General features: G+C 35.7%; 2 long non-coding RNA genes across 2 annotated transcripts; one reads left to right on the top strand and one right to left on the bottom strand.

Moving 5' to 3' along the window:
* Window positions 1–1,691: 1,691 nt before the first annotated feature.
* On the top strand, window positions 1,692–8,165 carry LOC113313204. The gene is made up of 3 exons (XR_003341749.1): window positions 1,692–1,862; window positions 5,043–5,259; window positions 7,090–8,165. It is a non-coding gene; the product is annotated as an uncharacterized LOC113313204 (long non-coding RNA).
* LOC113313202 lies at window positions 8,033–9,353 on the bottom strand. The gene is made up of 2 exons (XR_003341748.1): window positions 9,062–9,353; window positions 8,033–8,859 (listed from the first exon to the last, which is right to left on the bottom strand). It is a non-coding gene; the product is annotated as an uncharacterized LOC113313202 (long non-coding RNA).
* Between the last annotated feature and the right edge of the window lie 802 nt (window positions 9,354–10,155).

The raw sequence follows: 10,155 nt of genomic DNA, 5'->3' as shown, positions 1-10,155 counted from the left end.
GTATGGACACTCGTGCGATGTTCACGGAGTGTGGGTGTTGGAAAGGTGTGCTACTGGTGCAATATGCCATCCATCGTAGGTGAGCCCAATGCTGTAATAGGAAGGACGTTGGTCCCTAATGATGAATTGCCAACGCTGGGATGATGAGGTGTCAGTGCTTATTGCACCACCGAGAAGAGCTTCCTAGTGGGGAGGTGAGGCGATGACAACGTTTATAAAATAATCCCAGCACTGGTTTGCCAGTGATGGGGAGATAAGCAATGTTGCTGGTCCATGTCGCACCAATGATCAAATGGTAATGATCGTGATGGGATGAATGATGCATTGTTCTTAGACATTGTCTCTTACGCGTGCACTGTAGCATTTCCCTTGTGGCATATGCGGCTGTATTTCCACAAGTCGCATTAATATTGATATTTGATCTTAAGGAATTATATTGCAGAATTCTTGTACCCGGGATAGATTCAAGTTGCTCTATACTGGCGGACATTCCATCTATGATCTTGAAACTTGTCGACAACTAGGTCAAAGATAATTATAGCACAAGGACATGTTTCAAATATCATCCGAGAGATGTGCCGGGTAGAGGATGTGATGAAGCGCAAAAGGTTTTCCGAGTCAGTTTCAAGGAGAATTTTTGGCCATTATCTTTCTGTTGCAGTTCTCGAAGCCAATAGTAAAATCTTGTTTCTGCAGTTAAGGCAGTCGTAATTCCTAAAGGTTAAGATAGATCCATTAAAGTTCGTGCGTCGGAACCTCTGCAGATGAATCATGCTCCCGCAAAACCTGGGTGACCTTTGACTGCTCCATCTGTGTTAATCTTAATCCAATTGATGTTTGGAACTGATCATCCTACCGATATTGTAGATATCCTTTGGTCTCCTCTTGGGTGGTTATATATTGGTGCATCTCCTGGTAGGACCGGCGGTAAAGAATCTAGTGCCGCAGTCAATTCTTGTTGCAGTTTTGGAGCCCAAATTAAGATTTCGGCTGAAGTTGTTCGTTTTTGTCGGTATATTAGGTCATTCCTAGCGAACGATAAGGTCAAAAAAAGAAAACAAAAGGAGAAAATTACAGTTATTGGTGCACATTGTTGTAGGATTTGGGAGATGGTTGTTTGAGGTGTTAATATGAGAGTGAGGGGGAGTTGGAGTTTGGTGTGTTTGTAAGTTGAGTGAGCAAGGTGTTCCAGGATGTATACGCCGTCGGACAATAAATTAGAAGGTGACTCGCCGATTTGGATCAACACTACATCTGGGGTATATGTCAGAGTTGGTCAAATGGATATGATGTAGGAGAGAGAAGGTTGGTAATCCTTCATTGATTGTTTTCCACAAGAAAAACCGAAATTTTGGTGGACATGGTAAAGTCCACGGGATTTGGTATGTGGAAGAAGATTATGAGTTGGTTGACCATGGGTTAGACTTTTGTATCACGAAAAGATAGCGTATTTTCCATATTTTCAGTGTAGTCAGATAATGTTATCCCATGTTTTTTTTTTTCGTTTTGTTTTCTAGAAATATGCGGCATGTGTCTCAAATAATTAGACCCCAATTTTACCGGACAGTATTTCTCCTCTAATTTCCACGGGGGATAATCAAGCCTTGTGAAAAATAAAAAATATAGGCGGTTAAAAGTTAGATAAAACACCCTGGCAGACCCCGCGTTACTGTAGTTTCAATTGAGTCCTTGAGTCGGTACTAAATCCAAAATCCCCAAATTACTGGGAAGGAAAAACAAATTAAATTTCAACGACAGGACTGAGTAAAAGAGATTTCAAATCTTTCTTTCCGATAAAAAAAAAACATTCTCAGCAATTATCTCGTCATCCATGGAATACAACAGATACTCTGCTGCTATCTGTAAGTAATAAATTCTCTCTTAATTGTAAGTTCTTAGGTTTCTTGTTGTTTTATTTTAATCATTTCCACTATGAGTTGGAACTTGGAATATAGCTTATTGGAATGCAGTTTACTCCTATCAAATGTTCGATGAATTGTCTCTATGAGAAATATTCATTATGAATTTGGAATTCTTTATCATTGGAGTTTGGAATATTTGGGTATGATCTGATTCTACTTGAAGTATCAATTCCGTTATGGTTTACTCTTAACGAACGAGGAATAGAGGATTGCACCTATTTATAGAAATCTAGAATGCTTTTAGAGTTGATCCTTGATTCCCATTACACGCATTGTTTAGGTACTGTTTTTCTTAGGTTAGTGTTTTAACTCCAGTATAGTGATTGAATATGTGTATCCCCCATTTTAGGTCTTTAAACATAACTTCCAAGTTTCCTTTTTAACTGCACATGAGAGTGATGTAGTTACAATTTCACTGAGAACATTTAGATTTGCCCAATTTAAATGTAGTGGAAACTAGAGAATCCAAATAATATACACGGAAAAAAGCATTTTCTGTTTGGGGTGGCACACATGTTCTTTACTATGCGGATAATTGACCATCGCTCTACCAAAATCTGCAGTACTATTGTACTTTATTTTCTTGAAGCTGAAGATGTCTATGTTTCTGGGGAATCTTGCTCCGCACATCCGGCTAGAAGAAATTGGATGTGTTCCCAAATTCTGGACTAAGCAGCATGCGACAGAAAGACAGTTATTGTTTTGTAGCTTATGAAGTAAGATGTAGACACAATATGGGGAACAAAGTCCATTAGGTGGTTCAGAAACAGTCTAGGGAGAGAAGGTACCGAGTACTATGAACTGTTCAGGAGGAGGTTCTTAAGGAACTGAAGATTATGGTAACAAGAAAGGATTGACAAGGATCATGGTCAACAAGCATAGGTATTTTGACGGTTAAGTGTCCCATATGGATTATTTCATTCATATTCATGCTGAGCCACCCTGATAATTCTAGGTTAAGGGTTACAAAATGCTCCTCCGTCTTCTTAAGGGATTCAGACAGATCACATTTACCAGGTTAGGAACTGCGCGATGTAGTAGTTTAGTGGGTGACGAAAGAGAACCAAATGCATAAAGATGTTCGTTCTTAAGAAGGCTACGGTCAAATGGAGAAAGCCCATTTTCAGGATATTGCAGAAAGTAGTCTTGAATCTTCGAAACGAATTAGAACATCACTTGCTAAGAAAGAAAGACATATGAATTATCAGCATGATGGAAGAGAGTGATAAATGACGAGGAAAAGAAATACAGAAGGGAAACATAGTGAAATAAATCAAGGTGGAGCTCCTTTAATTCACTGCATTTAGCCCACTGTTAAAACCTTTTATTTGAACACAATCATTATCTTCCAGATAAGATTTCGTATCTTCTAGTTCAACTTTCAAGTTCCATGCAAAAATTATCCTATTTGAGGTCCGGAAGTTCCAAGTCAAGGTTTGGCTGCCCAACGTCGCCCTCTCGGATCTTCTTCTTTGAATCAATTCTTCCTATTTGCTCATTCTAGAACAAATGTTTGGAAAACTATTACCTTCTGATCCTCAAATTAAGGGTGCGGCAGGAGTGGATGAATCATTCTCGACAAAGAGAAGAGAACAACGACAAGTTTACGAACAGGACTCGTTGCATGATTCCAGAAAAAAATGTTATGTAATAAAGAAAACTTGCCTTCAGAGAATCCTAGGGAGAGGAGAGAGAAAATTGACTTTCAGAAATTGGAGTCTCGATGATGCAAGAAACACATGCACCATTGGGACGCAGAGTCCAGAGGTACTTGTTAGTAAACTGGTGGAAACTTCTACAAGCGTATTGTCGCAGGAAACACACATAGTTCTGAAACACTATGGTCTGGAAATGGCAGCAAAAAACAAAACAAAAAAGAACTTATCAAAGGAGACTTTAGTTTATGCATGCTTGTGCGCTCATAGGTCATCTATTACGACTAGACAACGTCCCCATTTCTGTTGATAACTGTAACAGATGGATTTCTTAGGAAAGAGAATCTGGAGTTGGGTTTGAAAATCAGAAGCAGCGACGGGTAAAGAGAATGTTAGAGCTTAACTTTAACCTGGTTTATCTTTTCCCTTTAAGGGGGATCATTTGCTTGTGACCCAGGGTTGTCAATGTGAAAACATGGACATGTTAATGTTAGGTATAAGATGTATCCACTTGAGTTTGGAGACATAACCTAAGTTATGAAATAATGAATAAAGGTTCTACTGTTTACCAATTTCAAGAGGGTTTAATTTCACTCCATACTTCTGTTTGAAAATAACGTAACTGGTAATGTAGAATGATATTTCCAGTTGGCTATCCCAGTTGGCTAATATCTGTATTGTTCAGCATGTCATGGTCCTTTTAATAGCAGTTCTTACAGTATGAAGGTTTATATTAAACAGCATGCCAAGTTTCTAGTATTTAAAGGTTTTCCTCTGAATAGCTGATTGAAGTGGAGCTTTTGTTCAATGCTGTGTACTAACAGCACGTGATCCCTGTTTTAACTTTCCTGGTTGTATGTTTGAGATATGGTCCAAGAATGTTGTTTTTATTTATTTCTCATTGCCATGGTTGTTGATTTCTTGTACAAGGCTGGTTACTTTGTTGCTGCTGTTGAGTTCTTAGATGTACAAGGCTGGTTACTTGGTCTATTGGTTTTGGTTCTTATTAGACGATAGCCCAACTGATGAAACTTTAGATGAGAATGTTAGGAACTATAACTGCCAACTTCGTACTGATTCGAACTTGGACTTTCACGTGGTCGACCCCACTCTGTTCAAAGATTGCAGTACATTAAAGGCAAGGTACAGCTTCTTAAACCAGTAAAGTTGGGACCTGATATGATAAACCAGCAGCAAATGGAATTCAGACATTATCTGAATCCAGAAATAGGGTTGTTTTTAATTCCTTGCCATCATATGTGTTTATGTTTCTCTCTTACCTCCGAGAAAACCTTATGATCTTATTTTTTTACTGATCGATTGTTCAGAATATGGCAACTAACCAGATATAGAAGGTATAATCGTCCCCTAATCCCATGTTCTAGGTGCTGTGTGTGTAGTACACCATGACTGCTGAAAATGTCAAGGTTGCTAAGCTAACTTCAGGTTCTCCCTCCATCTGCAGAAATAGGAGAATCAGCAGCCGAGCTTGACCAAAAACACTGAGCAGACTCGTCCGGCAAAGATAGAGAAGAGAGTACCTGGTTCTCAGAACAGGGCTGATGATGTATTCTACACAAGGGCAATTGACGAGGTATATACGTATCCTGGTTGCATCATATGCTTTACTTGAAAGAATGTTCATGCTGCCCAACTATAAGTATTAAAGGGGCAATTACAAGGTATATACATATCCTGGTTGCATCATATGATTTTCTTGAAATTCGTTCATGCAACCCAACTATAAGTATCAAAGTTTTGATAAATTTAACTTATCTTTTCAAGTTATAAAAAACAGTGTCGATTTACTTTGCTTATGTAGTAATGCAATTCAGAATAGACCAAGAAGCTTTTATATCACCATATCCTGCAAGAATTTAGTTTTGGTTCTATTTACTAATAGATTACTGTACGTCATTTTATGTTGAAGGGTATCAAACAGATTTTATTTCTTGTTTCACTAACATAAAAATTGAAAGAACATCCACCAAAAGGCCTTTGGTCACTGTATACCTATCAGACGGCCATGGCAAGATGGTATGTGCACTGGCCCTTTGATAGAGTCCATGTGCTTGGTATGTACCTCAAATGCTATAGAATGTTCACACATTGGACTAATGTATGTTAAAATAGTTAATAGGTATTTTCAATGTTCAATACTAGACTGTAGAATTTATTTGTAATTAAATTTCTGAAGACTGCTAACAATAGAAGAACAGATAAATAAAGGAGACAAACACTAAAGGGAAACTTAAAAAATTCCAACCTACTTGACTGTATCAATCCGTCACAAGTAACATGTAGTTAATCTGTAAACTGCTTACCTATTTTAGTGTTTGCATTATTTCTTTAGCAAGTTCATTAGATAAGGTATACATTTTTCTTTCTCAGTTAAAAAATAGTATCAGTATAATGTTGTGAAATTTGTCATAAATTTGGCAACCCTTTTTCCTCACTCTCATCCAAGTATAGTAAAAATAGCCAAATTTATCGTTTATTGACTAAACCAAGAACTGAAATAGCTGATTTTTGGATATTGCTTGTTCAGCTTGACATCTTTCAATCATCAAAACCAGCCGATTTTGACTTGGGACATCTCTAATGTGAAAATTGCACAATGTTGAATTGTACTTAGCTTGTATATAGGTAATCCCTCAAATCCATTTATAAGCCATAAATGTAGTTCATCTTTAAGTTTATGTTGTGATAGTGACTATAGTGTTTTAAGATGTTGGACTGTTACTATTACTGTTTCGTATACAATTTCCTTATTGCAGAAAAAAACAGAATATGAATTTGATTGGATCATGCTTCTACTTTAATATCTTGACCTTAGATCATCCTTACCTAATACGGACATAGATTAGATAGGTCTTTTAGTTAAGTTTGGTCTACCAATCTTTTACCTAAACTTTGACCCCCAAAAATGGTTCATGTAAATATGAAACATATAGAAATTTCGGAAGATTACTGCTTTAGTTAATGCTGACATAGTTTAGGACTCTCTAGAGTCAAATTGTCTATTCGATTACCTAACATTCGGTAGGTTTATTGTCAAATTTACTTTGCTAATTACTCAATTCTGTCCGTTTTATGAATCAATCTTATTTTGGATCACCAGTATGATCAGACGTAAACAATTAGATTTTCTTCAGTAATCAATGAATGTTTTTAAGAGAATTCAAGTGTTAGGTCTGTATCACTTTCGGATACTATAATGTTGTTTCAGTTCCAATCTCTGTCTAGTATCTAGTAGTGCATATGAAATCCTTACTAGAGTTACAGAATTTACTGAACTCAGACCCATTTTAAGGCTATGATGATCTTTGAGTTAGATTTTGCTTTTTTAAACTATTATATTATACTAATTAACATTTTGAATTTTGTAATAAATACATAACGATATACAGCAATTAATCTTCTCATTTATTATCAAACTGTCTGAAAAGTCAAAAGTCAAGGGATGTCATTCTAATTTGTTCTATTACAAAAGGTCCTTTTCTGTGTTGCAGGTGTCTAATTTTGCTGCTCAAAGTCAAACCTCATTTGTCTCATTGACTTGTATTCCTGCTCCCAGGTAAATCTAAAAGGCCCTACTACTCCTTTTATGTTCTTCAAACCTTGTTAGTAGTATGTATACTAGTATGAAACAGAGATAGGAAGTGTTTGGTTATGCTTAAAGAAACTTAGAGTTAATCCAGAGAGAGAATAAGGAAACAGCGTAGTAATGTTTGCATTAAGTGTGAGAGATGGAGGTGGAAATAAATTTAATTTGTATTTATCATATGACGTAATACCCTCATAATTCTTCAACCGTCTCAATTACTCTTGCATTTAATTGTTTTTATGGAAATCCAATCCAAAATAGTGATCCCTTCTTCTTTTCAATGCTGAGACCTAACTTCCATCCTCAACAAACAAGCCCTAATTTTTCTCCTAGCTTCACTTTAATTAATTTCCACTTAATAGCGCCATCCATCTGTCCTCTGTTTCTCTCTCTATCACAAGCTCATCTACACTAATTTGGTTCTGAATATAAAAAAATTTGATTGGAAATGAAAAGAGAAAAACCAGGGATTACAGTTACAGACATGGGTTTCGAGTTATATTTAGTAGTGATTTTGATTTGTTTATCTTTAAATCACTTTCTATCCACGTCTTAGATTTGAATGCATACTTTTGTTGTTATTATTTTACAGTTAGAAAGATGGATAGAAATTTATATAGGAAAAAGACCAAAGATTGCTTTAAGGTAAAGTTGATAAAAGTTTCTACCAACTCTTAATGAGTATTCTCTTAATTGTTTACTTGTATACCCATGTACTCAAATTCAATACCTTCACATGCTCTTGTTTTCATTTTCATTTTCTTTTCTCCAAAATTTCTAGAGAGAGAGGGTCCGAGTTAAGAGTTATAGAGACAGAGAGAGAATAAGAAGTTAAGCCGTACACAACATTTGATCAGAAAATTTAGGCAGTTTAAGTCAGTTTCATTCTACAAATGTTTACAGCTAAAGAGGAGTAGAAAACAGAGAAACAGACTCTTAAGACTTAGAAACTATAATCTGATCAAAAGAAAAAAAAAAAAAGACCCACTATCTATACTGATATTGCTGATATTCTATCATAGGAACTTAATTAGAAGAGAAAAGAAAAAAATAAAACATAAAAGAAGTAGCAACCTCTCCAAGACCCAAAAAAGACAAGAGTAGAACCTAATAACAGAGTAGAAATAGAGAGAGAGAGAGAGAAGAAGAAGAGGAAGAAGGAACGATAGTAGTCAAATCAACTACTATCTAGGAACCATGCATGGATGTCAGCATGGTTTTTTAAGCTAAATACCTAAACTTAGTTGTTGTTGTTGTTGAAGTTTCTTGTTTTCTTGGTGGTGTTATCATGGAGGAAATCAAGCAAAACAGTGCTTTTGCATTTGGGACATTTTGGATCTTCTTCAGATAACATGACATACATAAGACAACGAGGACAACCAACTAAAACCATTGAAGTAGCTTCAGGACTGCTTGAATATTGAAGAGTATCATCATTACCGTTCTCTGATGAAACGCATGAACTTGGTGGTGAAGTTGGTGATGAATTACCTGACCGACGATTATGATTTGGTGATTCAACTTGTCTTGGGTTAGTTATATTGTTCACCCTAGGTGGTGATAAGTTGAGTTTCAAATCTAACCTTGGACCCTTTCCGTGTCGACTCATTCTTCTACTTTCTCTGTTTAGTAAACGCTTTTCGTGTCCTTCCTTCTTATAGTAGATCTCACCACTCTGTTAACAAACCCAAAACAGAACAAAACAGAATTAGAATTTCTACATTTACACATAAATAAACAATGAAACAGTATTCAATCATTCATTGACTAATGAGTAGGAAACAAAAATTACTGGAACCAACGAAAATAGGAGAATTTTTTTGATTGATATGAAAATTGATCAAGAACTCATAGAGGTAACATATGTGTTGTGTTACCTTGAGATCCAAAAAAACCTTTGGCAACCTAAAGATAGAGGATAAGGTTCTTCTAATTCCACAGGTATAGAAGAAAGGTGTGAATGTTGAGGCGAGGAAGGAAGAGATTTTAGGGGTGAACCAGAGTTGAACTCAGCACTACTAGCACCAACAACATGAACTTGTTTTTGTTGCTGTTGAAAGAGTGGTTGTTGTTGTTGTTGGAGTCGTAAGGTCATGTTATATATAAGAGAATTGCAAGGAGAGAGATTAAGAGAGAGAGATGGGTATTCTTTAAAACTAAATTTATTTTATGGGGAGGGGTGGAAGGTATAAAGAAGTACAGAGAGAAAGAGAGAGAGAGAGAGAGAAACAAAGAAAGTAGAGAGGATTGAATGGAATTGAAGGATTGGTAGAAGATGAGTTTAAATTTAGGCCAGAAATTGTATTAATTGTTGGAAAAAATCCCAAGATGTTTGCAGGAGATGGAAAAAATTGCAGTAAATTTCGCAATTACAAATGCAGACCTCATTTATTCATTTGCTTTGTGAGAGAAATTAAGAGTTAAAAGAAACCAAGAAGAACCCACAACAGAGCATAACATGCACCATTACAAAAAAAATTAAACTAAGTTTAAGCTTTTTGATTAAATTTAAAGAAGGAACAGCGAAAGAAAGAAAGAAAGAACCAAAGAGAGAAACGTATAAAGTTATCTCTCTCTCTCTAAGATCTCTAAATTTGCTTAGTACCTTTCTCTTTGTCTCTTGTTTCTTTTCTGAGAGATTGTGTTTGTGTTTTTTGGCTACCTTGAATCCCTATTTATACTTCTCTCATGTAGCTTTGTTTTGTTCTTTTTTGGAAAATTAGTATTGTTTTTGCATGAAATTGTCATAATTAGTTAAATGAAGTTATGTTTTATTTACAGTAGAACCAGTAAATGTAACTTTTTACATGATTTCATAGTTTGTGAAGTAACATGAAAAAAATTCTGTTTAGTCTGACAATTCAGAATCATCTCAAATCTCTGAAATGCTCTCTACTTGTAATATATTTTTTTGAGTAAACATTCAAATATCTGTAAACAATATAAAACTAATTTAGTATAATTTTCTGAT

The sequence above is a fragment of the Papaver somniferum genome, chromosome 9, assembly GCF_003573695.1.
Source record: "Papaver somniferum cultivar HN1 chromosome 9, ASM357369v1, whole genome shotgun sequence".
Classification (NCBI taxonomy): domain Eukaryota; kingdom Viridiplantae; phylum Streptophyta; class Magnoliopsida; order Ranunculales; family Papaveraceae; genus Papaver; species Papaver somniferum.
The sequence above is the reverse complement of the archived record's forward strand: the minus strand, read 5'-3'. Positions and strand labels throughout refer to the sequence as shown.